Consider the following 27764-nt stretch of genomic DNA (forward strand, 5'->3'; position numbering starts at 1 on the left):
GTGCTGTCATGAATGAGTTGCTCTGTTTGCTCCCGTTGGGTTTTATTTACTTTCATGTTAGATCGGAAATGAACTAATACCATGTGTGCAGTGGGTAGGTGGAGTTTAGCTTCCTTGTTTTCTCTCAAGACTAAGTCGCCATAGTATTAACAGATTGAGCTTTAACATGGCAAATGGGATTGCAATGAGGCTTTGTTTAATCGTGACCACTTACGCTGATCAAACAGAGGGAATTAGAAATAAAATGCTGCCTCTAATGCAATCCTGCTTCAGATAAAGGCCTGTTACCTTCTGCATTTGAGGTAAATAAAGGCTCTGGTTACTATGAGGAACTACAGTGGGGATATAATTTTTCCGTGTTGTCCTTGCTTTGCCTGTCAGTTGTTTCCTTGTTGACAGATATCGGTTTAATATAGACAAAACACCAGCTTAACTCCTCTTTCTTAAGAGCCGTCATTTCAGCTCTTGAGCTCTGCCAACATCAGGGAGACGCAGTCCTCTTAAGTGCTTTCTTTTTTTCCTCTCTCTCTCCCTGAGACGAGAGCGAAACAAAGTGCAGAGAAGGTGAGGAGAGCGAATAGGGAGAAGTTGCCGGCCCACCCCTGTCACCATCTCATACATGTTTGATTTAATGTTCTTTGAGAAACGAGTGCACAGGATGTCACAATGGCCGTGTCCTGTTCCCATCCGCCGTGAGAGAGCGGGGGCCCTTGAATCATAAATGACACCCGGCCTCATCAGGAACAATATGAGAGTCGGAGCCCGCACAGGAGGAACAAAATGTTCCCTCTATCCATCCATTCGCCCCAACGCCGCTGCATGCACTCAAGACTTCTCACCATCGCGAGCAATTACCCTCACTTTTTTCCTCCAGCTGATGAAATCCTCGCTGAGAGCCCGTCTCGGCTGCGTTTCTGTGCGTCTGTGTTGGCAAAACAGGGAGGGGGCGGGGAGGGGCGGGGAGGGGCGGCAGGCAGCGGGGAAAAGAGATAGTATGTGTCTGAGTGAGTGGCGTTGGCGTGTGTCTGTTTGGCTTGTAAATCCTGTTTAAGCTAAACAAACTCATTGTCTTCATCCTCCAACTGTGTGCTCTCAGCCCCCCCCCCCCCCCCCCCCCCCCCGCCCCCTTCTCTTCCCTACTTTCTCCTCTACTCTTTCCTCCTCCTTTGAGTTGTAAGTACAGTCGCTAATTACTCCCCTCTCCCTCTTCACGCTGGGTCAGTGGGTTTACAGTTTTGGCACTGATCTGCTGTGTTTGCCTTGCTTCTCTTGATACTCGAGCACGTCTGCAAGCCTCCTCCAAGAGGTCCTCACACCTTGCACAGTGTCCCACGTGGGTTCATTTGCCAGAGAGCCACTCAGGTCTGCGCTTAGACTCCCTCTCGCTATCTCAGGAGGCTTGTCCTGCGCTTCGTTTCATGCCAGGTGCTGGGCCGACCGGCCTGCTGGGCCCGCGTCAATATAACCTGTTATGTTTTCAAGCAACAGCACCTCATCTCGAGGAGGATTCCCAATGATAGGAATTAATTTTAGATACAGTTTAGTTACCCCCTCCACCCAGCGTGTTGCAAATCTTTCTAGCTTATAGGCCATAATGAATCATTTTCTAAAGATAATACACCACATGCTGTGTTTATAATACCATTTGTGCTATAAACAGCGCCTTGTCTAGTCGGCACTGTTGTCTCTCAGAGTGCACGCTGATGCTGATTTTCTGGTGGAGGTTGCGTGGGAGATGCAGAGTGATGGCAGAGATTCTATGAAGGCGGTCGAATTGTCTCCCTTCATGGCCTCCAGGGATACATACTTCCTTGTTTTCTGACAACGTAAATTAACTGGGATGTTACTAATGCAAAGGGACAGCATTTATTCTCCAGCTCGCGGTGTGGGTTATGAGGCTGCGAAGGAGTCGTGCAATATCTGCTCTCACGCGACGCCTGCTGCTTACGCATGCAAGGAGCGCTGGGCTGATAACGTGGTCAATAGCGAAAAGCGGCATTCGTTTTTCTTTGCCGAGGTGCGGGCGAGCAATAAAAATGTCATTCAGCTTTAAGGGCGGGGAGTCGGCCGTACGCTGGGGTTTGATTTTCCAGTTTTGCCTTTTGGTCAGTTAATGATGCCTGTTGTGGTTGTTATGGAGAGCCTCCTCAAATCATATTGGCATATAATCGTGAGCCTCGCTGCTCTAATAAGGCTGTTTTCTTCCTATTTCTCAACGTTGCTCAGTGTGTTTGCCCGCTTATTGCCCTTCCCTCAGTTTTGACACTGGCGGTTGAGCCAGGCGCTTTCCCAGGGTTCTAAGGACTGACATCCCTTTCATTTTCCCGCCTGGGCGGCTCAGATAAAGGGGCATATTTTAAACCTCTGTGTGGATACACTAACTGTAAAAAGAGACGGGCTGGTGGGCCGGGGCCGAGCAACAGCATTAACTTCACAGAGAAGGAGAGGGATGAAGGGAGCAATGGGATGATGAGGAGTGAAGCAAATAAAGAAGCAAAGAGTCTGAGTCCACATTATTAAACAGTAATCTCAGCAATTCATAATAAATGGTTGGAAGCACCATAAAAGCTGGCTGCAGCCCTGACTTTGCAAATATCACAAACATTATCTGCAGTCCTCCTGCAGATAACCCATCTTTCTTGTTTAGCGCTGGTCTATTACAGGGGCAATGTGTTTAACCACTTTTTCCCCCCTAATCTACCCCTGTTGCGTGCGTCCTCCCGGCACACCAAAGCCACGGTGGAAGCCGTCGTTTATCATATCAGTAATGAGACCAGGGTAATCGTGTGTATTCCGGAGACAGCAATGATACACTGCTTGGCGCTTGCCAGGGATCAGCCTCTAAACAATGTTTATCATTGTCTCCCAGGGCTCTTTAATTATCTGGCAAACATTATTGACAAACCAACGAGAGTCCTTGTGTTTTAAGGATGCGGGCTGCTGTTCATAAATATGTGAGCTTGAGTAAAGCGATTTATATTTAACATGCTTGTAAATATTGTTAGTAAAAAGGCGATAATATTTCTTCAGTCAGCCGTGTCTGCTCCAGTCCCAACATCCTCCCGTTACCTACATGTTAATGATCTACCAGAGTTATTATACGGCTCAGCTGTATTGCTCTCACAGCCGTCTTCCAACCTTTACTTGGCAGCTCCAGCTGAGTGGAGGCTGAATGGCATGTGTTGACATTGTTAAAGACACACGTGAGGACCTCACACGTTTCATGTCTGAGTCAAGCAAGGGGCATGTTGGAAAAGATGGGGTGGGGGTGCAGTTTGTCATATCATTGCCTCACCTGCAATATCTTGAGGCGGTTGCACAGTGTTGTGCTCCAGTCCAGAGATGATGTCTAAGTCGTGCTGGTTAGTGACGGTAAACAAGAGCAGCAGATGGACGAGACCAAACTTCACACAAACACACACACTGCCATCTTCTTTTACTTGTCATGTCTCCCTGGATATCAAATCAGCATAAATGTGTAACAAAGAGAGAAGGGATGTCTCATTGATGGGTGCATGAAATCACCTTTGCTGTGCTGTGTGTTTGTGAGGGAAATGGGGGTAGTGGTAGTAACAGCAGCAGCAGCAGTAGAGGTGGCTTGGGGTGAGGTCCTGCCCTGATTTTCTCTGGAATTCCTTTGCTTTTGGAAGCCAGAACGAGTGGAAACCAAATCTGGGTAGCCTGAGGGTCTCTCCTTCTTGAGTATTCTCCACGCATATCCCTCTGCTGCCATCTCTGACGGCTTTTTAGGGGTAGCTCTGTTTTCAAAGCTCGCAACAGCCAAGGTGTTATTCACCTTCCAGAGAAAGGAGACGGAGAGAGGCATGCAAAAAAAAAAAAAAAAAAAAAAAATCAGATGACTGCACCAGGAAAACCATCTCAGGCCTGGAGGGACCGGCGCTGCTCAAACATAAATTTTCTCCATGTTTCAGACACGGAAATGAAAGTCAAATGTAGAGCCTGTCACTCAGGGCACAAAAGATACCTTCCAATGAATATGGATGAAAAACCGAGGGTAAGAAACAGCACTGTCTTTACTCAAAAACTAATAATGATAAAAAAAAGAAAAGGATGTTGCAATGATTGCCTTATGTTTTCCACATTTAATGATTCTCCTTTGCAGATTAATAAGCATTTTTAATTGTGTTTTACGGTTGCTGGAAGGGCAAACAGTGCTTTAGAAATGTTGTCAGCTGCTCCTGCAAGCTGAAAATTTGACCTCACATTCATGGCTCATTAAATCTGATAAACCATGGGTAATGGTGTTAGAATTGTACAAAGGTATCTCCATTTACTCCGTACCACAAGTTTTCCGTGACCAGATCCTTATCTGGTGGGCTGTCGCTTTAAGTAACTAACTTCCACAAAAGCAGAGCTTTTCCCTCTCGTTTGAAGGGGGCTCGTGTTGAGTGAGGGGGGAAATGAATAGTGTTGCTGCCTACCTCTATTGAGCCGGCCTCATTCTTCCCTGACCACTGGAACGGTGGGTGAAGGGGTGGCTGGCTTGAGAAAGGGGATGTAGAAGAGGAAGGGGGAATAGGAGAAGTGCTCGGAGGTCTGGATCACGTGAGCTGTTATAGTGTTCGTGCTGGTCCCTTTCAGGCTGTCACAGTAAATCTGTTTGACTTGTCACTTTCTAAATCATTACGAAGGCTAAAAGCCTCTCTATTGGATTGTGGTGGAAGAGGGGAGGCAGCAGGTTTCCTTTGTGCCTTCTTGACGATGATGATAATCAAGTTTGTTTCTGGCCATCCTGCTGCGCGGCTATAATTAGCTCCCTTCTTCTCTCTTCTCATCATCTTTATCGTGTGTTGCTCCTCAGAGTGAAAGCGAGTCGTTGTGTGGAGGTCGTGCGTTGACTTTTGTGTAGCGGTGCCTGATTGAAAACTTGTAGTTTTATCAGGTTTTTTTTGCTGCACAGAGACGAGGCTTGTGTGTTGCCTCACGCAAGCGTTTATTTCTCAAAATGAGCGTGAGGACCTCCTGTTCGTCCCCCAGGTCAGTCGGGGTCAGCTGGAGGTATGTCTGAACTTGTAGCATCTCTTTCTGCCCAAACTGGTTTCTGACAGAGATGTGACGGAGTATATCTCGTCCTGCTGATGAAGTCTGCAGGAAGTGACATGTGAATTCCCCCACCCCTTTCTTCTTCTCCTGTTTTCTTTTCCCTCCTCTCCTTTTTCATGCCATCCAGCTCGTCCTCTGTGCTCACTCTGTTCTCTCCCTTTTTTGCCCCTCGCCGCCATCCCTCGTCGGTTCGTGTGCCAGCAGCACTCATGCCTGGAACAGAGCGCCAGGGCAGACATCTGTCGCATAGCGTCCCTGATCTGATCTGTGGCTCGAAGCATCGGGGTCAAGAAGAGTAGCAGCCGCCAGTCCAGACACAGTGGGAGACAATCTCAGAGCTCTATCTCTTGTGTTTTGGTCTCCCAGTGTCTTTCTCTGCATTTCTCATTAAAATTCACACTGCACACAACCAAACACACGCAGGCGCCCTCACACACACACACACACACCAGGGTATTAAGTTGTTTGTTGTCTTTATGTGAAGCGTCTGTCCTTTGGACTGTGTGGCACTCAGTCAAGCTGGGCTGGCACCGTCCCATGTCTTCTGGTAACGCTCTTCCTTAGACTCACAGGTGCAGGCAGGAGGGAAATGTCAGTTTTATCAGGTTGTTCATCAGGCACGATGATGTGCACTTGATCTGAAGGGAGGATTTTGACAGTTAAACTGGCTCTTTGTGCCTGGGGCAACGCTATTAATGACAAAACCAATGACAGAACGAATAAAAAGGCGTTAATTGCGGCTGCTCGGTTTTTTTAAAGAGAGCATAAGTGTGGATTGACACACACAGCGTCTGCCAAGTTTGATACATCGCATACCTTCTCGAGAGATTAATGCCTGCATATTGATCCCGCTCACCGTTTTGACATTTATTGGTGTTGTAGTAGTGGCTCCCCTCCTCCCCCCTCCCCAAAACAGGTGAGTTCCTGCCAAGTGACTAGACTGGCGAACGCTCACTCGGTCATGGGAAAATGAAAGCTCACAATTAAAGGACCATAACTTAGTTTTGCTACTAATATTATGATTTTTTTGCATGTCCCAGCTCATTGACACCAAATCACTTACACTGTATTTTACACATGCATATCTTTTCTGATGTTTTCTGATTGTTTTTAAGCTGCTGTTTGTTTCCAGTGACTTCACTAGATTATGAAGTGTAACTTGCAGAAGCTTGATTGACACAGCTAATCCATCACAGCACACACAGCATTTAGTTGTCTTTAAGTTATGTTATCGGCACTTAGTGATGTGGTTGACAGCAGAGTGAAAACTCCTTCTGCGAGTATATTTGAAGACGCCACATCAGAGATTTGTGAGCCACCTTTAAAGGAAAGAAAGAAAACTAGATTCACACGCGCCGTTTCATATCCATGTTTACTCACTTCCCATTTTGATTTGAATTTCTGACAGCGCAGCTTGTCAAAGCAGTGCCTTTTCAGCTTTTGACTGCAACAACAGTTTTGACAATGGTTCCTGATTGCAATTTAAGTGTCTTACAATTGTAGAGCACAGTGCAGACTGTGACAAACTCTAACTTATTTAAGAATCAATAATTTTTTCTAGTTTTTAAAACCCAAAAGCAAACAGTTTGGAAATCAGCATAAAAACTTACAATCACTGTCACTTCAGTAGGCACATCTGTTCAACTGCTCATTAATGCAGTTGTCTAATTAGCCAATCACATGGCAGAAACTCAACGCCTATAGGCATGTAGGCATGTTTCAGATGACCTGCTGTAATTCAAACGGAGGAGCAGAATGAAAAGGTGATTTAAGTGACTTTGACTGTGCCGTGGTTATTGGTGCCAAGCATGCTGGTCTGGATATTCCAGACACTGCTGATCTATTGGGATTTTCCACACAATCATCTCTTGGGTTTACAGGGAATGGTCCAGAAAAGAGAAAATATGCAGTGAGTGTCAGTGCTCTCGGCAAAAATGCCTTGCTGGTGTCAGAGGTCAAAGGAGAATGGCCACGCTCCGTTGAGCTGATAGGAAGGACACAGTAACTGAAATAACCACTCGTTACAGCCAAGGTATGCAGAAGAGTGACACTGAACACACAAAACACGTCAGACCTTGAAGTAGAGGGCTTGCAGCAGCAGAAGACCACACTAAGAAGCTAAGAATAAACTGAAGCTACAGTTTACATGGGTTCACCAAAACTGAAAAATGGAAGATTGGAAGAAATGGGTCAGAATGTGGTGTAAACAACATGAAAGCATGGATCCATCTTGCCTTGTATCAACTTCATGCTGCTGCTGCTGGTGGTATAATGGTGCAGGGCATATCTTCTTGGCACACTTTGGACTCCTTAGTACCAAACGAGGATCATTTAAATACCACAGCCTACATGAATATGCTTGCTGTCCACATTTTTCTCTACACCACAGTGTACCCATGTTTGATGGCTGCTTCCAGCAGAATAACTCACGATGTCAGAAAGCTTAAATCGCCTCAAACTGTTTCTTGAGCATCACAGTTAGTTAGTTCACTGCAGTCAAAAGGCTTCCACAGTCACCAGATCTCAATCCAGTGGAGCACATTCGGGATGTGTTGGGACAGGAGATTCACATTATGGATGTGTAGCAACTGTGTGATACTTCATGTCAATATGTAGCAAAATCTCTGAGGAATGTTTCCAGCACCTTGTTGAGTTAATGCAGTTCTGAAGGCAAAAGGGGTTCAACCCTACTCTGGAAAAGTGTAACTAATAAAATGGCCGGTATACTGTTCTTTAACATTGGCTGGTGTTTAAAGTATACATGTTAAGTTCAATGTGCAAAAACATAGTCTGACTGAATCAAGCTTTTCTTTTTGGTTCTTGATTCAATCAGACGTTAGGCTGTGTTTTTTGTTAGGGAGATGAAGGAGCTATTTTACCACTAACAAATGATTAGTGTCTTTTTTTGTCTGTCAAAATCATTTTCAGATTTAGATTGCTCTACTGCTTGGTTGGAGTAGTTAGACTAATGTTGAAGGAAGGAAGGTATTTAAGAATTATGATTTCAGTCTGATGACTTTCAAAGATCATTTCAGCTGATGCATTTTTGCTGTTTTCATGCCCCTTTTTCTGATTCGATTTGTCTGGCTCTGGCACAGGAACAACAAAACTTCTGATTGTCTTGTATTTTTCTGTCCTGGCAGACAGTCATCAATGAGCAAAAGGCCTTTGAATAAAAACTGAAAAAATCTGAGATGTGCGCAGCAAATGAAAGGTCTACGAAACCACAGGTATGGTCCTTCAAGATAAAGCAGTAAACCTATTTGTCAGCTCAAAGCCTCTCGAATACTCAGCTCCCAAGTCACTGAATCAGAAGCCGCTTTGATTCAGCTCATCTCGTGTGAGTCAGCAGAGTCACAAAGTAAAAGGCGAGCATGTGTGACAAGTAGATTAGTCCCCTTTATTACGCCTGCTCCCTTTCAAAATAAATATCTCAGCATCTTGTTTACTTATGAATCCACAAGATGGAAATCAGGCTTGCGATAAGATAAATGGTAAATGTGGCTGTTATCTTTTGAAAGGTAATTGACCTCTGACACTTTATTGGCAGGAACCCAAGCCCATGATGGCTCCATGATTTAAACGCAAAGGCTTCTTCCAGTAAGCCTGAAAATAAATGTTTACATACTGTCGCTGCAAAGAGGTTAATTTACCCAATTAATACATTGTAGACAGTGTAGTGAATAGATCAACCCTTCATTAGTAATGCTGCCTCTGGTTTAAGATCAGAACAGCTCATATGACCTGACAAACTCATGGCTGGTTTACACTTTAAAGGCATTTAAAAAAACCATCAGCGCTGCAGATTTCAGATAGCATTTCACTAAGCAAATATTAACTGGCTCTGTGCATTAATTCAGTTCACTTACAGCACCATAGCCAAAGCTCACAGTGTGCTTACACTGTATAAATCAGCCTTTCATAGGTTCACAATGGCACTATAATAACATATGCTATCCCAACACTAATGAGATAAATTATGACACATCTTCCACGCGTGCATTTATTGTTTTTATAGGTTCTTTTATTCAATTAAACAGGCCAACACAATAAGTCTGTTGTTTTTTTAGTCATCTCAGTTTTCTAAAGTGGTGCTTTCAACTATTTTATTTTGTCTGAAAGTAAGTGTTTTTTTCACAGTATAGAACTGACATGGACTAGACCTCGTATTTGGACAGGCGTTTCATGTTTAGCTACATTCTGTGGACAGAAGTATTGAGCCACACCTCTTAATCTGTAATTCAGGTGTTTTCAGCCTCAGTCTGGCTTTACAGACTTTGTGAAAGAATGGTTTGTTCTAAACAGCTCACTGAATTCCAGCATGGTCCTGAAATAGGATGCCACGGTTGCAACATGTCAGTTTGTGAAATTTCCTCTATATTCCACAATGAGCTGTAAGTGGTTTTACTGCAACGTGGAAGCATTTAGGAACCACAGCAGGTCAGACGTGTAAGGTTTACAGAGCCGAGTGCTGAGTGCATAAAAGTCCCCAGCACACTGCTGACTTAATAAACCAGCTCTAAACCTTCTTTGGCATTAACATCGGCACATAAACTGTGCACTGGGAGCTTCATGGCATGTCAAACACCTCCTGTTGGTGACCCGGTATTTTTGTTTATATAGTTTTGTTTACATAGTGGGCCACACCCACTTTTATCTTAAGTGGCTTGGACCAGTAAAACTCCTCTTTTTGTCAGTGTAAAGAAGTTTAACTGCCCATTTAATCCTGGAGATATTTTAATATAAGCCAAAGAAGTGCTTTTTTTACATGATTAAAAATGCTGCTAATATTTTGTCTTTTCTTCTATAGTAGATAGTGAAAAAACAATTGTTTGTCTGTTGCTTATTTACTTTGGTATTGTATAAATTGCTAAGTGTTCTGGATCAGAAGGGATAGCTATAAAAATATAAATTTTTTCCAAAGATGTACATTTGGCAGACTGGAAACTTTAGCAGGCCAATTCTGGCCCCCGGGTTTTATGTTTGACACCCCTGATATAGTCTATGTTGTTGACGTGGTTCTAGTTATAGCAGTGATGGTCAGTTGGTAAAACACTTTGGTGTATACTGACCTATTTTAGCATCTATGGGACAGCGTTCCCAGACATTTTCCACTGACATTCATGTTCCCCAGAAAACTACCAACTTTGGTGATGGTTTTTTCTTACAAGTGCTTTTACAGCTGTTGAATGGACTGTGCACAAACTGACTTCTCTTCCCTGTGATTTTCATTGTCATTTCTGCTCACGCAACATTCTGGCAGAAGTTTCAGCTTCCAAACACTTGTGTGTTTATGACCAGCTGCCTGCAATGCTGATGCCACTCCCATCAGCCTCACCTGTACTTTGTGCTTAATACAGGTAACAGCGCTAACACAAGAAAACTAGGTGTTAAATGTAGTAAACATAACCATCTGCGTGTTACCACAGTTTTTGTGAGCACGTTGGCATTGGGGTACAGCTCAAAGCACAGCTGCATGAATGTAGACAGTCTATTTTCACTCACTAACTCGTGTTTTCAACACCGCATGTAAGCATATTGCTTTGCTTGTTAAATTAAAGCAGAGCCCACGTTTGTGTCTGAACCTTTTAAGACGAATTCTCTCCACAGAATCTTCTCAGTGTCCTCCCTGTGTTTCTGTAATGCAGCAGCCTTGAGAAGCTGCTTTATACCGATGACAGGCAAGGTCGGGGCTAGTGAAACAGGACAGTGTGTGTGTGTGTGTGTGTGGGGGGTGGCAGAAGGGGAAGGGAGAGAGAGAGAAAGTATATGGCACTGCAGCTCTGATGGTGTACCACCCACTACTGAGCTGCAGCTACAAATCAGACAAACTGTAGTCGCTGCTGGCGATACGCCATGACACTGATCACTGGCACACGGAACACTGTCAGAACCATCTTGATGGGTAATTAGGGATACTCTGTCATTTTTGGTATCACTTAGCTGCAGTGCTTATGTAGTGTAGAATGTGTATGGTGTGTATGTGAAATCTGAGCCTGCGAGGCTGTTAGAGGAGATGCTGCAAGGATACCGTAAAAGTCAATTTTACACCGTGTAGCCTTAGCTGGGCGGTGGACTGAAGGATCTTGGCTGATCCCTTAAAGACGGTCCAAAGCTGTAAACTCTAACTGACTCGTGTGCGTTGGTGTGTGTTTGTGTGTGTGCAGCTTTACATGCACAAACACACACACGGGGCTGTGTGTAACCTTGTGTTTGTTTTAAAGGGTAGCAGCAGTGTTACGGTTCTTTGTGAGTGTCGCTGATGCACATCGTGTCCTGCGTGACTTTGACCAGGCCAGCCTTCAGCTTTACAGAGCGAGCCAGATAGACAGATTTTTCTTCAAACAGTGCTGCATATACAAGTTCAGACACGTTGTTGAATGTAAATGAATGGTGCAAATAATTTATTGCTTATATGTAACTGAAAGCAGAGACAACATATATCAAACAGTGAGATTCAGAAGCTGTACTGCTTTTCAAAAAACATATGCTGACTGTACAGTGTAACTAGTATCAAATTCAAGCTATAAAATTTGTGTAGGGCTATAAAAAGCCTGGTGAAACATCTAACAACTAATTAGGGTTACATTAGTAACAAGATTATGTTAAAACAGGCGGAGAGGCTTTCAGAAGTAAGAATGGGGATAGGTTTATCACTCTATATGTGGTGTGATAAGTTAATTATTAAATTAAAAAAATGTCTCAGCATAAGATTGCACCAAATTCTGGGATTCATATACAATCTAAAGAAATCACCGCACACAAAAAAACCCCAATTCCAAAATAAATTTAGAAGAAATGCATTGAAGAGATGCTGTGGTGGAAACCACTGCATGGTCTCAGGATCACATCTGAAAGCTGTTGAACTGATGAACATTTTACGGCATCCACAAATGCAAGTTAAAACTCTACCATTCAAAGAAAAGAATGTATACAGAGAAGATCTAGAAGTGCTGTCGTCTGTTTAAGATGGACGGAGGCAAAGTGGAAAAGTGTCATGTGGCATTACCAATTAAATTATACATTCTTTTCCTTTTTAGGAAACATAGACAGTAAATCCTCTGAGTTAAAGCAAAGGGGTAGCTTGTAGTGCCGGGTGGCATAGTGGCGAACGGATAAAACATCCACATAGGCTTTTCAAGTGGCTTAAATGGACTATATTATTGTCTACCGGTAGCAGTAAAAAGCATGAGAGTGGGTCTGTAGTAACTGTGAACCCTTCTCACTCATAGTTCTAATCGCACGACTCATATGGCTGGCGTATTGGTGAACACGATCACAAGTTTAGCAATCAGAATTGGCACACAGCTACATTAAAGCTCCCAAAGGTTCTTATCCACATCAGATGTTATGATGTCATCACGTTACCTGGCAGCCACCTACCAACGGGCTAAAGTGACCTACTGGTAGTGTTAATCCACATATAACTCCTAATTAAGCATTGTGTCATTTTAATTTCACAACTGTAACATCTGATTTATATCAAAAAAGTTCTGTTTTGATTTCATCCCATTGCCTAGCAACTACTTAACAAGGATTAAAATCACAGACCGAGCAGTACGGTAGCACGGGCGTTAACAATCCACAGTTAGCTCTCTTCACCTCTCAGTGACGCTCCCAGTAATTTGTGAAACATAAAATAATTTAACAGTAATTACGGCGCTTACGAGCATGCTGGGAAATTACGCTAACTAGCCAGGTAGCATAACAGTTCGCTAACAGCTGGGAGAGGAGCTGTTGCTGAGCACAGTGCAGACAGATGGAGGATGAAGAAGAGAGAGCGGAGATGCACCGAGATAACTCAAGACCAAGACAGGAGTTGTGTCTACTTTTTGGAAGTTTTTAACTTTAAATCATTTCTGCTCTGCTGCTTGTGTGCTGGTCTTTGACTGTGGGTGGGGCTCAGGCAGCTCCTCCACACACACACACACACACACACACACACACACACACACACACACACACACACACACACACACACACAAAGAGGGAGCCAGGTGAGGCACAGATATGCTAATGAGCCATATGTTGACTTTGTTTGAAAACAGCCGGCCTGCTAAACCGACGCTACATCTGGTAAAAGCATGAAAAGCAGCCTTCTAAGCACTGACTCCACGTGCCACTCATGTGCCAAATATTTGATTTTTGTCAACAAAGCCTAAAAGTAGATAATTTAATGTTTTTAGTCATGTGGTTTATTTGTGTTGCTCCTTTTTGATAATGACTTTAAAAAGATTTGTATTTCATGTACTTCTGTGAGACAACTAGCTCGTGTTACAGATATAATATTAATAGCAGTAACAAATCTTCAAAATACCACAGTACAAATTGTCGGCCATGTTATATTTCCGCTCTTTTAGCAAGACAAAGCCGCTTTCTTCGTATATCACAACAGCGTGACTGCACAGTAAAAGAGTGCAGATTCTGACCTGCCTGCACTTCAGCGGACTTCTTGTGTTGCATTATGAAATGAAAAATATGAAAAAGAAGGCCCACTAATGCAGCTGAAATAGGTTTCCTCAAATTCCAAATGCTTGTGAATATTATTAAAAGACGAGTTGATGCAACAGAGGGGTAAACATAGCCCTTTTCCAACTACTTTGAGGTGTTGCATCATATAAAAAAAATAGAAAGAAAGCATTTCTCAGATTCAGCATTTGATCTGTTGTCTCTGTAAGAAAATAAAAGCACTGGCTGTTTTTTTTTCTTTTTCTCTCCCCCGTGATTTAAACATTTAAAATTTGCACATTAACCCTCATCACTCAAAAGAAGACCTCTGCGAAAATGCCTACTTTTACACTTAAGCTGTGAACAATTTTCTAATTTGTGCTGCGATTATCCTAATTTGAGCAAGTGAAAATGAGAGAAACTGAGAGCACATTGTGTGCCCTTTGATTAAGTGTGATGTTTGAATGTGGGTCTTCCACCTTCAAGAGATATTTGATACTTGAGGGGTTGAAGTGTTTTTGATGGAAACTCCATTAATGATTGATAACAGGAGGAGAGCGGTTATCTCCCTACTCCAGTACCATCAATAATTAAACGCTCTTTCCTAGCATTTTTTTTGGTGGCACATAAAATATAAGTCACCATCTTGAAATCTTTAGTTATGATATCTGTCAAAGAGATTAGGGCTTTGCGTTGATTTCTTAAAACTCTCTTCTTTTGTGTTTTGAATAGCGTGCGTTTCAGATGCTTGCAAGAAAAGCAGCATTTGGCAAAGTTTCTAGCGTTTTGCTACATCGGGTACTAAGTTTTTCATTGACAGTTTTTCTGTTTAATCTTGTATTAATCAAATGAAACCAAATCCATCCATTTTCTTCTCCTTCTTCAATTCAGGCATGCTGGGAGGGCCTATTCTAGTTGTCACAGGGTGAGAAGCAGGGTACACCCTTGACAGGTTGCCAATCTATCCCAGGGCTTGAAACCAAATCTAGAGCTAAAATTGCTTTGCTAAGATTAGATCTTACATTTCGATACAACGCAGAAACTGATGCAGACCAAAGAGTTTGTGCCAAGTGAACTTAATGTAACCTTTACCAGTTCATCCTCACTGTAGTCTCTGGTCCAGCTGGCTCTGTGCTAAAGCACTGCCGCTCTTCTGCATATCAGAGCGTTATTTTGAGATGGTCGTGTGTCATGCAACATCCAAATTTAAACCTGGAATGACTCAGTCTGTGTGTATGCTGCAAATCTCACGCACAGACGCCACATGTCGAGTATGATGTTGAAGGACTGAGTGGATGGCTGAAGTGATGCTGGAGATTTGTGTCAGCCAGTGTGTGAGTGCGTGTCAGCGCCGCGGTAAAAAGTTCTCCGTTAGGCCAGCGCTGATTTGACCGCATCGAGACGAGCTGACAGGCCTGCAGGCTTCTCTGTGTCATCACCGAAGTTCCCATCAGTCCTTGCAGACGGAATTCTCTCAGAAGCCATCGTTGTACTTAGACACGGTAGACCTGATTAAGTCTTTATACTGCATGTGGCAGCCATAGAGTGGCTTGTCAGCCCACTTTCCTCAAAGAGCTCCAAGGCTGCTTCGAGGCACGCGAGAGTAGATGTTTTCACGGGGCTTCAAGTGGTTGTGGAGCCTTTCTCAAGCCAAGGTAATGATTATTGGCTCACATACATGCAGAGAATGCCTGGAAGCACTTCTGCTGAACGCTGCTCTGTTTCTTTGCGTCATGAGTGACACCCTCATTTACTGGTGTCAATATTCGAGTTATTCATTGACTACAAATGGAGCCCCGCAGCACTGCGCCTGCATTTCTTTGTTGTTCTTTTGGTCTTTTTACTAACAACAGCACCTCAGTCACTTAAGGTGAGCTCAGGGAAATGATCCTGTAGATATGAAATAAACATTAAGATGTCGGGATTTTTAAAAGATAGCAAAGAACAGTTGCAGCAAATGAAAAGAAAGAACAATAAAGCGATAGCTGTTCTTATCTGGACGCTAATCGGCGTGTCTCATCATAGCAGCGAGGCACCGTGTACTGCTCGTCTTATGTCAACAGTGTTGTATTTACATAAGCTGTTTCCCGTCGGCCGCGGCTTCTGTCCTGAGAGCACCAGGCGCTGCAACAGTGAGGGAGTGTGATTAGATTTACAGATGGAGAGTAATGGGAAGAGAGTTAATAGCACAAAGGCATAAATCACAAAGAAGAGGCTTGAAGCATTGTGCTTGACCTTTTGAATGGTGATAATGATGCCGGAGACAGATACGCGCCTACCGGGGGCTGCAAAACCAGCACGCTTGCGTTTAGAGAACGTTGTCGTAAATGCAAAGTGGGCACGTGTGCGGGGTTAATAGGTGGGCTGGTCAACCTTGTAGCGTATTCAGACGACAGTGACAGCATGTATGAAGCTGTCAGAGCATTACATGTTAGAAAGTTTTCCACATACACAAACACACGAGCACACACAGGCATGAGCTGATACCTGGCTCTCAGGCTCTTTCTTTATGCGGGAAGTGAAACCTGTCCGCCTGTCTGTCTGCATGCTCATCTCCCCGTCTGTCCCTGCACCGCAGAGCATCAGCGGGGTTATTAGAATAGCCCTGTGGCTGTCACTGATAAGGCCTGTATGGGTGCTGCCACTGACAGCGCTGCCTGCCTGCGTGGCAAACACAAGTGGCCTGGCTGGGGGATTACTGCCTGCTGCCATTTCTGCTGATGCCTTTCTTTATGTTATCCTCTCCAGTCAGATGTGCTGCATTTGAATAACTTGGCTGATGTTGTAGAAATGGAACTCCTTGAAATCTCCACCTGCATACAAATGAACGTGCACGAAGAAAAAAAAATGCTTGCACATTCACATATTTAGCGCTTGTTAGCTTATTAGTCTCGGTGTCTCCATCTTTTCTTTCCTTCTCCCACTGACCATAACTGGTTATTTACAAGCTCCACTCAGAGGAGTGATGCTGAAGGGTTAGGAGGCTCACTAATCCACTCTGCTGCTGTCATTAGAGAAGCAAACAGACTATTACCACCTCCTCCTCCTCTTTCGGCTCATCATAAGCCGCCCGAACCACACAAACATATGCTTGCATGTGCACGCTCACACGCAGCTGTGATGGAGAGTGCCTCTTGTTTCTTTAGCGCTGCTGAGTGGAGCCCTGCTTTGGTAATTGATCCTGTTTGGTACATGGGGAGGAAGGGGAGAGAGCGAGTGAGCGCGAGAGGGAGGGAGGCCCTAAGTGTTGTCAGTTTGCTGCATTAATTTTTCAACTGTGGCCAGTGAGGCTGGAGAAGCGAGGAGGGGCCCTCGATGCAGAGCTCACTGAGAGGAAACATACTGTACCTAATGCTGCCTACACTTGTAAAGCAGTTTATCGGTGCTCATTCTAAAATAAGTTCCTTTCTGCGAGACGCAGTTATGATTCAGCCGATTCGTCTACTCACTCCCAGCCTCCTGCTGATGACAGATTTGTTTTCCTCTGTCTCCCTTTCTTCCGCGGCTCATAAATAGCCTTCTGGTGGTTGTGTGACTTGTGTGCCTCTTTGACTGGATGTTTGTGCCTTCTCATGCTGTACAGTATGTGCAGCTGGTAATAGGCAGGCCTCACTCTGTGCTTTTTGATCCCAGCTCTGGGCCTGGTCCCGATGATGTCATCAATCCAGCTGAGAGGAAGCACACGCATTTGGGTTTTTGCCTGCCACTCTGTGTGGTGTTAAATAGCCATTATTACTTCTGTTATTCACAGCTCTTCCTCGTGTGCTGTGTTAAAATACCCCGATGTTATCACAATGCCGGTCAGCGACTGGAAAGAATCCCGCTGAATGATTTTAATGTCCGTCAGAGCCACATTAGTGAACACTTCCATGAGTCATTAAGAGGTGCTCACAGCCACACAGGACGTCACTGCTGACATTTGTTGCAGATATGAGTCATAATTTCTTGCTTTTATTTAATACTTCCTAATTAATTTGACGTGGCGCATTCGATTTACCGTTTCTCTTTCGGGTCTTCTGCGTAGATGCAGCGGCTCACGGCTGCTTGCAGATGTCATGCACTGGATCTAAAAATGCTTTGTGATGATGCAGTAAACACTCTGTGGGAGAGAGTTGCCTGGAGGCTGCACAGGAGTGAAGTCATGTTCGCTGGAGTTACAGCGCCCAAGTCCTTCATTGTCAGAACGGGTCGTGTGCAGAGGACAAATCTGCCCTCTTAACTTTACTTGAACGCGCCATGAGTGGATGGACCTAAGATAATGACGTTTGTAACAGATTTTGATGGTGTGGACTCAATCTAGTATATTCTGCAAATATCTGCACTCAAAAAACAAATGGTATAAAGACACTTAAAACGCTTCTCAAGTGATTAAGTGACTCAGGGACTGAGATTTTCCAGCATTCAGTTCATTGTAAAGTTCAGGTGGATTCTAAAATACCGCAGACAGTACATGACTCTTAGCGCCAGTTTAGTTGTCCAATAGGGCATCTACATGCATGCATGATCAGCTATAAAACAAATGGCATCTAGCAGTCAGGGCATTCAATTGTTTGAACTGAGAGGTGTGTCAGTGGATCCACTGGGAAACTGGCTTTATTTAACCTCAAAGTAACCATCACAGAAGGGGGTCCCAATCAGTGGGTCAGAACTGGAAATATGAACAGGAGTTACAGGATAGCTTGCGATATATCCCCATGAAAACTAAAGCTACGTCTGCTCGCTTGTGGAGATTCCAGTTTCTGTTTGCCTACGTGAGTCTCTAATGTATTTACGTCCAAATCATCTGTCAATAAATGCTATCCTCTCATTAGTAGATGCTCCTGTTGCTTGCCTAGAAGTTATTTCACCTGTAGTCACTTGAAGTTGCCAAATATCATTCACGTCCTGTGGTCTCCGGTTTCCACGTTGCTCCCAGCTTAAGCAAATCTGCAATCTCAATACATCACAATACACTCATTTCTTGTAGTTTATGATCTGTGTAACTGAAGAAAAACAAATTATGTATTCACTGAACTGTGGTGTTAGTGTTTTCGTATGATATCATTCAGTTTTAATAATTACGTTCTTTTGCTTTTCTTTGCTTTCCCCCATGAGGTTCTCTGTGTTTCCACCACAACTAACTTCACTTATTTTTTTTTAATTATAGTGACTTCATAGCATAGTGGTTAACAGGCTTATCATACTTATGAAAGATCCCCGGTTTGAGACCAGGAAGAGACACAAACTGGTTCCAAGCCTGGATTAATGTGAGGTGTAAAATCTGTGCCAAATCGAACATGCAGTGACCCATTGGAAATAAGGGAGCAGAAAAAAAGTATCAGTATTATTTCTATTGGACTTTTATTGTGAAGAGGACTGGAAAGAGTAGTTCAGTGTTTTGTTGCATAAAAACGAAACAATGTGGCAACAAAGTAAAGGTTGATTTTATTGTATTAGCTGCATTAGGTTGATTTCTGCCTCTGCAAGAAGCCATGAAGTAGTGAGTGTTTCCACACATATCACAAGAGGAAGCGTGAGCATATATCGGTATATCACAGCCATATTAAGGGTGTCTGTACCTCAGGAGTTGGTGGTGGTTCGATCCCTGACTGCTCCAAATCGTTGGGCAGAACCCCAAGTTGCTTTCTAGTGTGTTCATCTGAGTATGAGGCATTTGGTATAAAGTGCTTGAGTAGAAAATTGCTACCAGAGCAATATTTTGTCCCAAACCTGGTTAGCAACGACCGTATCCTTCAGGTTTGAGAAGCTTTGATTTCTACCTCAGCATTATGACACAATCAAATATAAAAGTATACACTTTGAAGCATTTAGGTCTGTTTTCTTAGGCAAGAAAAGTTGATTCATGTGGAGGAAGTGAATAACTATTTAATCTCAACTTGACAACTTGACAAGGCAGGCCCAGGTCTGGTCGCACAGGTGAGACTTCTGTCTCAGCCCCGCTGTGTTTTGTCCCCTTCCGACAAGTGTGTTTTCTCTCTCAGGTTTGATTCTCCTTCGCCACGCTCCCCTCCTATCCTCTCACCCTCCTGCCAGCTTAGCTAGCCAGGACAGGCCTTATTCCACTCCAAAACCATGATTGCATTCTTGAGCTATTCCACCCCCTCCTTCAGAACAAGAGCCCTCCGCATCTCTCTCCCCTTCAAGTACAGGCAGCTGGGCGCATTTCCCCTTTGAAGATGTAATCTTGGAAATCACAGAGACATCTCCGGGATTATCTTAAATGTCTTCAGTATGTCAACAGCCTAGCCTCTGTTGCAGAGCAGCTCTGGCCGTTTAAAGGGTCGGCTGTGATGACAGCCAAGGAAAATGCCGCACCGCAGAGGTAATCACAGGGTCAGCTCGGTTGATTCCATTCAGGGCCGAATTCCCACTGCTAAAACTGGATGTTAACAGACACAATGAAATGGCGTATTTCCCCATGCGGCAAAGCTATGTTTACAGTGGAAGGTAATAGAAAGCAAGTGGCGCACTCTGTAACGGATGGTGTCGGTAGGTGAGGTTTGTTTATGTCACTGCATTTTCCGAAATGTTATGACAATCCAAAGGGTGCAACATCTTAACTAGGTGTACACAATAAGATGAGAAGCTTCAATGAGTAGTCACGAGAGGGAAAGTTAGTGTACACCAAATTAAAGGCACATAAGTGGGCGCTCTTTGAAAGGGATCTCGACTTTGTAATCATATCAGATGTTATCAGGGGGGAGATTTTAGGAAGGGTAAGTGCTTGGAAACTAAATCAGAGAGAGGCCGCCTAGGGAACACGTTGTTATCATAATTACCTGCTGAGCAGTGACTGCAGAACCGGTGTTGATGTTGACGCCGAGCTGGCCTCTTCTCTCTCTCCACCAAAGTTGCCTTGTGTGGGCTGCTGCCTGCCTCGACATCTCTTTGTGCTCTGTTCTCTGTCTGTTTTCTTTCTTTCTTGTTTTCTCTCCTTTTTTTTCAGCCAGTAACACCGACTGCAGGCCAGAAACTCAGATATTGTTTTGGTGAGATCGGGCTCGTAGATTGAGGACGGACTTGCGTCAGCGAGTGCGTGCGGGTGCTGGCAGGCTTTGGGGTCGCTCCCGGGAGTTGAGGCAAAACCGGAGACCTCATCCTCTCTGTTTCAAACAACAGACAGCTACTGCCGGTGCACAAGGCCTGCCTGCGTGGGGCTTCCCCCCCTCTTTTATTACAAATGATCTGTTTGAATGAAATACAGCCCTGGCTCCCTTACTGTTGGCATTTAAACAGGAGGAAATAACAGATGATGATATCAGAGCGGGAGACGGTGAAAGCGTGGGACAGGCCACTCAAAAGAGGAGAAACACTTGACCTGTTTGTTTGGGAAAATGGTATTCCTCTGCTAATTTCCTCCTGATAAGTATCTGACAGCTCGTAGTAAAGTGTTTTATCTTGGCTAGAGGAAAATGGCTTCTCTCGCTCATGGCGTCAATCGATTTTCAGAGCCTCTGCTCCTGCTTTAAATTGCAGTCGGTGGTTTTTTAAAGTTCTTCTATTTGCATAGAGGTAATCAATTACATATATTAGCCTGCTGCTTTTAGCTTAAGATGGACTTTCTCTTTCCTGCCTTCCTTCCTTCCTTCCTTGGATTCCTCCCATTTCTTTCTCCTTACCTCTCCAGACACTGCTGCAAATTCTCGCTCTTTCCTCTTCCAACTAACATAATTGACTGCTGTTTGCAGTGCTGGGGGCATTGATTTTTACTGCTCTGCCTCTCTCTCTGGTTTAACAGTTGATGAGTTGTGTTAAGACACCCAGGGACAGCCCTGGCTGTTTTAAGGAAGATGAGGTTTGCTTTTATTTCGATGCATAGCATATGTGTGCGTGCTTGTGCACATGCTTCTGTATGAATGCGTCTGTATGAGCTGAACTGTACGAGCGGCCACTTGAGGCGAGGATTCCCCTCCAGAAAGCCAAAGTAAATGTGGTGGTGTTAAAGGCTTTTAAAAGGCAAACTTAGGCTTTGTCATCTTCAGAAACTGAATCACTTTTAAGACCAAAGAAAATGTATTCGTGTCTCCGTTAGGGCTGCACGATTTTGCATAATTCGATTCTCTCACGATTTTCTTTTCCAGTATAAATATTTATTGCACTTATTAACTGCACATCAACTTCGTAACAGTTGAGACTGAACATAAAAACAATAAATAAACATAAAAACAACAAATGTCTCACGTTATGTTGTTGCCGCAAAATGTTGTACTGCTTGAAATTCCGTCTCCACCGTTGCTCGACGCTGCGTGTATAGAGCAGGTAGTGCAACAATAGAAAAATAGTTGCGGGACGGCACTGTGTAGCGTTTGTCTAGGGTGTTGATCATTTTCCTAAATCCCTCGTTTTGCACAGTGTTGATGGGAGCCATATCTTTGGTCAGGTGATAAGTAATAGCCTCCGTAATTTCTTTGTGCCTGCGGGAGTTCGACGTGTATAGGGAAGCGCTGTATAAGGTTCCCGTTATTGATGTTTGGGTGGTTGACCGGGACGGATTTTCTCCTGTCACTTTCTCGTCATCCCTGACGTGCTCTCCGTTGTTTTTTTCCCTGCTAATTTTAGCATCACACGGCACAGCTTCTGTATCACGTGGTATAAGGCTCCGCCCTTGTCATTTGTTGAGCAGGAAGAGTGAGCGCTTGTTTTCATGCAGATTACGTCCCGGATCAAAATGCGGTACAATCGTCGTCGTCGTCGTCTTTTCTTTCTTTCTTTTTTTTTTTTAAATCATTGTCATTTGGAAATGAGATCGCACATAAGTATGAATCGAGATCGCGATTTTCTAACGATTAATCGTGCAGCCCTAGTCTCCATAAATGTACACCCCGATCAACTGATACAGTTACCAGGACTGAAGCATTAACCAAGTGAAAACAGGAGACGGCTGACTCGAGCGGAGACAGGACAGAGTTTAGATTCAAAGGTGACAAGAATTTGTAGTCGCTCACAGGCACCTACAACTTCCCTCACTCCAGCCCCTGACATCCCACACACGCACACTCAGAAGTCATGGATACAGACACAAACCTCATTTAACGCGATTAGTCTCTTTGAGGATTTTACCGCAGCCTCTTATATCCTGGATGAAAGAGTTCACACTTCTGACAGGAAAGGGGAAAAAAAGCAGGAGTCTGCAGAAGCTACTCAGCTTTTCACTGCAATATTCACCACGTTATTAAAGAACACATTGCTATGTGCTGTGTTGCTCTCAACACCATCTGTAGTGTGCTGCTCAAGTGGTAGCAATTTTCTCGCAGTCTTGTGTCTCTCGTGCAGTATTTCAAGTGAAATTCGATTGCAGATCTCCATGTTCTAGTGCATTGGGTTTCTTATAAACGTTTGCATTCTTCACTGATTGCTCCCTGGCAGTTTTCAATGCGCAGAAATGCACTGCCATCTCAGTGTTTAGCTCTCTCTTGCATTCTTTTGGATGTGAAGGCTAATGTCGTTTTCAGAATATGAGAGAAAAAAAAGAGAAAAACCTGGTGTAGCTCTCTAAAGTCGAATCAGACCTAACATCTACTGCAATAAAACAAGCTTGCTGTTGTTTGTTTGCTTGTTTTTTATTCAACAAGCGAAGCGAAACACGTATTTCTTTCACGGCTGCCGAATTATGTCAGCTCGGAAAAAACAAAAAAAGGCGATGCAGTGAATTAAATCAATGTGAAACCAGCTCAGTAATGATGTAGTTGCTGCATTTTTAAAAATAAATGTATAACTCTCTCTTAAACCCGTCACCTTTAAACACTGGTGCATGTTATAGCTGGGTAATAGCAACCTAATAGGCTTACCTGTCAGCACCGCGTGCTATGTAGACCCCCGCAAATCATATTTCTCGAACACCTGCTCGCCTCCCTGCGTATTTATGGCTTTCTTCTCTGCCCTGTCCTCTTCTTTGTTGGACTCTGTCCAAAATCAGCACCCACCCCACCCCCTTCTCACATTATAGTCTTCAGTATGTTCCCTTCCCATCATGGAATAAATGAACGAGCAGGTGCTGTGATGTATGAGGTGCCTGCCATTGCATCACATGGATTTTGTGTCTTTATTGATGGGAATAGTAAAGAGAGACAGGAAATATGGATGGTAGTGACCACCGCTTTTCCAACCATATGTCTGTTGTTCTCTCAATATTGGTATCAGCGATTTTAGGTGTTTTTTTTTGTTTGTTTTTTTACATGGTGTTATCTTTTATGCATTTCAGTCATTTTATTCCTTTTATTATAGCTTCAGCTAACATCTGCTGCCAGGACAAAGCGTGCTGATTTTTGCTGATTGAAGCAAAACTTCTGTTTTCAAACTTTTGCAAAATATGGACACTAACAAAAGTGATCTAAGAGAAATCAATCAACTGGATCCCCAGACTTTTAACAAGATTTTAGCTGTCCACGTTTTGACTCTAAACTGCAGTTTTTAGACTTATTCTACTTCTTGACCAGATTGCATGTGAAGAAACACTGGAGGAAGTAGGGGGATTGTGTATCTTCCTGGGGGACTATTATTGTCAGTTATTATAAACTTTATTGCAGTAATGTTGCAGGACGCCGAAATGATTTAGTCTGTTAGCTTTTTATACTAAGCAACATTTGCTGTTTTACATCAAACACAGACTACAGCTGAGGCTGGCGGGGATGTGGTTAGTTACAAAGTCAGTTTTGGAGCATTTGGACATCGGTGGTCAAGGGTAGGGGCTAGCATAGTACTCCGTTTCATCATCACAGCTTCTGTGGTGATGAAATTTGTACCAATCACAGAGACAGAAAGGAAAAGTTCTGATAGGCTAATCTCAAAACCCGTGTAAATTTGTGTGTTCTGGGCCTACGCTGGATTTGTATCGGCCTGTAAAGGGCGCAGTGAAGCAGTGAGGAGAGACTAAGAGAGGTGTATTAAGGCAGTGAATCTCGATGCTCTGTGTGTAATGGATTCAGAATGAGGGCTGACCAAGCAGCAGGCTGCTGATAACCTTTAGGAAGGACATTGTTCCTGTGCAGCAGGGGTGGGGGTGGTGGGGTCGCGTGGATGGGGGTGGTGGGGGATTTACACAGGACTGCTGCTGCAGTATATACGCACGGTAGTGTGATTGGTGGTGCAGCTGTTTATTGGTTCATTGGCTCTCCGGCAGGGTTAGGAGGTAGAGTAAATGGGGCAGTATAGCAAACTCCCTCATGGCTTCCCGCACACATTTTTCAACTCCGGGGTGCATTTTTTTTGTTTTCTGTGATACATTTGTCCTCTGTCTGAACCAGGCTCTCACTGGCTTTCCATTAAAAGAAATGTAACAGCCTTCTTCTTCTGTCTCGCTTTCCCTTCAGATCGCCACTTAAGGAGAGGTCAGCGAGGGACCCTGCGTGAGGAATACATGACGGGCGGGGCGGGGGAGGGGGTGGCGACCACAGCGGCACTACCACCGAGGTCAAGGTTCACGCAGGTAAACGGATCTTTCTCTCATTCCGCATCTCATCGATTGTGCACATTGGTTGAATCAATCCTGCCTCCTTTTTCTCCCTGACTTGGAGCCGACTTGGCACGCAGAGAAAAAGTGAGGGAGTGATGTGGCTGGTTTGACTGGACACTCCTGAGCTGGCAGCTAAGGAAGCAGTCTGCAGCTGCTGTTTATGAGGCGCTGTGCAGGCTTTGCTTTAAAATAAAATCCCCACCATGATGCTTGTGGCCAGTGTCAAAATGAGAAATCATTAAAAAAACATGCTATGATTCAAGAACCTTTGATTTTCAAAAAAACCCCGTCTAGCTCGAAAGAGATTTGTAGTGACAAACAGTAATAGTAGGGCACGCTGTACTTTAAAAGAGCTTACCAGGACCTTATTGTGGCTCCCATTCAAAGGTCTGGTGCACTTTTCATTGCCCTAAATCTGAAAACTTATCAGCCATTTAAAAAGTAGGTCTGTAGTGTCTGTAGTGCTCCAATATTACACTTTTTATTTGCCTCCCGTTTTCTTTTCCACCAGGGATTAAGAAAAATGACTTGGGGGGAGGGGGGGCTTTGGGAGTTGGGTGGGGGCAGTTTAGGAAGCAAATAAATAAATAAAGTGCAAGGTAATCTTCCTTAATACTGTGTGTGTGTGTGTGTGTGTGTGTGTGTGTGTGTGTGTGTGTGTGTGTGTGTGAATGCTGAGCAAAGGCTATGCTTTGGGAGCATCTGCCCTGCACACAAACACTCATGTGCACATATAGCCAGCCCGACACAAATACTGTACACACCCGACTAGCAGGGCTCAGCCAAAGCGATTAGGACACGGACTTCAGAGTGCAGAAAGTGACAGGTTTAACACACACACGCCGACCATCAGCAGATTGACAAGTAATGCACAGCGAAAGAAAGAACAGAGCTTCCGAATGTGACAGCACACGACTGCAGACACATGAAAGTATAGGAAGACTAGTTTCACTGCTTCTCCCTGCGGCTGTCGTGCCTTATTCGTCTCAGCTCAAGCCCGTGGACTCATATCTGTTCTTCCTCTCTCCCTCCCTCACATTAACACATAGACTCGGCACAAACAGTTGATCAAACAACTGTGCAGTGGAGACAGAATTTGGCCAGACAGCCGGCCAGGATGAGTAATGTAGAGCCGCTTTGGCTTAATTTGTTTAGAAAGCCTATCATTGCTGCAAACACGTTACAGACTGTTGCTGTTTACTGAAGAGTATTTATCCCCGTAGCTTCTAACTGCACGCCTTTTTAACGTCAGCGGCGCACAGCGTGGCCACTGTTGAGGTCGAACAATGCGGCCGTTGTGAGGCGATGAAGCTGAGATTTAGAAGAGAGGAGGAGTGCGTTTTGTTCGCAGCGGTTAGGTGGACTCCTTCAGTGTGTGACCACACTAAAGGGGAAATTTTCTGCGTCACAGGGTTACAGCGTAGCTCGGGGCCTGTGTACATGTGAAGAAGGAAAACAGAGCTTTTTGGAAAACAATGACATAAGCCCTTTTAGGTCTTCCAGGCCTCTCACCCATTCTGTTGTGACAGATTTATGATCCCATTCTCAGCGTTCCTTTTTCATTCGTGTTTCATTTTTCCGCCATCCAGTGTCCTACACCCTCCTCTTTTTTTCTTGCCTTTTCTGTTTTGTCCCTTTCTTCCCATCTTTTTTCTTTTGAGTGCGTATACTGTACATCGACTATATGTGAAGGGGTGAGAGAAAGGCAAGACGAAGACACAATGACAGACAGCGAGTCTAATCAAAACTATTATTCTCTAAGGAGTTTTACCTCCAGCTTAGGAGACAGTGATGATATTCAAAAGACAGGGGGTGTTTATTTTTATCCTTGCTGGTGAGTTTCATTGTGGTTAACATCTTACGCCCTGTTTTTCACACGCACAAGCTGGCCGTTTTTGGATTTTGTGCTGCAAGAGGCATTTCACAAACAAGCAGAGGTATGAAGCGGTGAGAGTGGGAGGATAAGAGAGAACATTGTCTTCTCTTCTCCAGCTTAGGGACAGAGCAGAACAGGTTGTGTGAGGATACTTGCTATCCTTAACAATGTCTAACACAGCCTCAGGGCCACCTCTTCCTCTCTGACGAAGCTGGGAGTTGTGCAGAGTAGGAGACGCACATTCCTGAGCGTCAGATGGCCTGCTGGTACACTGTAATTGCTTTAACTTTGTCATCTTTAGACCTAATCACCACAATAACTTGGATCAATGGTTTTAATGATTTTATTTAATGGATAAAGATGATATTTGTCTCGCTTTTCATATTTATGACTCTGGCCAATCACTTTAAACAGTCATTGTGGTTTACAAACAGAATTCCTGCTTCAGCTTTGACTTTCTAACTCTTTCTGTGTTACTACTGCTCACTTTGAGTTTTAGCTCTATATTTAGATAACAGGGTTTAGATAATCTGGCTCTCCCTGGAGTTATTCTCACCTGGTCTCACTTAAATGAAACGATCTGCGCTTTACCTAGAGGGCGCTCATCAGATGGTCCTGGGCAGATCTCAGGAAATCGGTTTTTGGGACGGAAAACTTGGTAGGAAAGGACGCAAATACTTTAAAAAATGCTTAAACAGATGAAGAGCAACCATCTAGGGCAGTATTTGCCCTTTGGGGAAAGCATGTAAGAGCTCCCTAGCTAGGCAGATCCTCTTAGCACCTGCAAAAGAGGAAGACAAGCAGACACAGAGGAGGAAGGGTGGGGCGCAAACAGGTATGCAGAGCAGGCAGGCATTTATACAGGTACGACCAGATAGGAAGTGCACGAACTTCTGAACTCCTTCCAAACAAAAAACAAACGTA

The 27764-nt window shown here is 44.0% G+C and overlaps 2 protein-coding genes across 6 annotated transcripts in view; both read left to right on the forward strand.

Annotated features, from left to right (window-relative positions):
- Positions 1-27764, forward strand: part of cuedc2 (CUE domain containing 2) — a 301441-nt gene that overhangs the window by 237346 nt on the left and 36331 nt on the right. The window lies entirely within an intron of this gene.
- zmiz1a (zinc finger, MIZ-type containing 1a) overlaps positions 1-27764 on the forward strand; it is a 110113-nt gene that overhangs the window by 3702 nt on the left and 78647 nt on the right. For all 5 annotated transcript variants that reach the window (XM_082556305.1, XM_082556310.1, XM_082556308.1 and 2 more), the window contains exon 2: positions 24822-24937. The gene's annotated coding sequence lies outside the window, so the exon portion shown is untranslated. The remainder of the gene's footprint in view (positions 1-24821; positions 24938-27764) is intronic.

Source organism: Aulonocara stuartgranti (genome assembly GCF_965226115.1).
Source record: "Aulonocara stuartgranti genome assembly, chromosome: 13".
NCBI classification, from domain to species: domain Eukaryota; kingdom Metazoa; phylum Chordata; class Actinopteri; order Cichliformes; family Cichlidae; genus Aulonocara; species Aulonocara stuartgranti.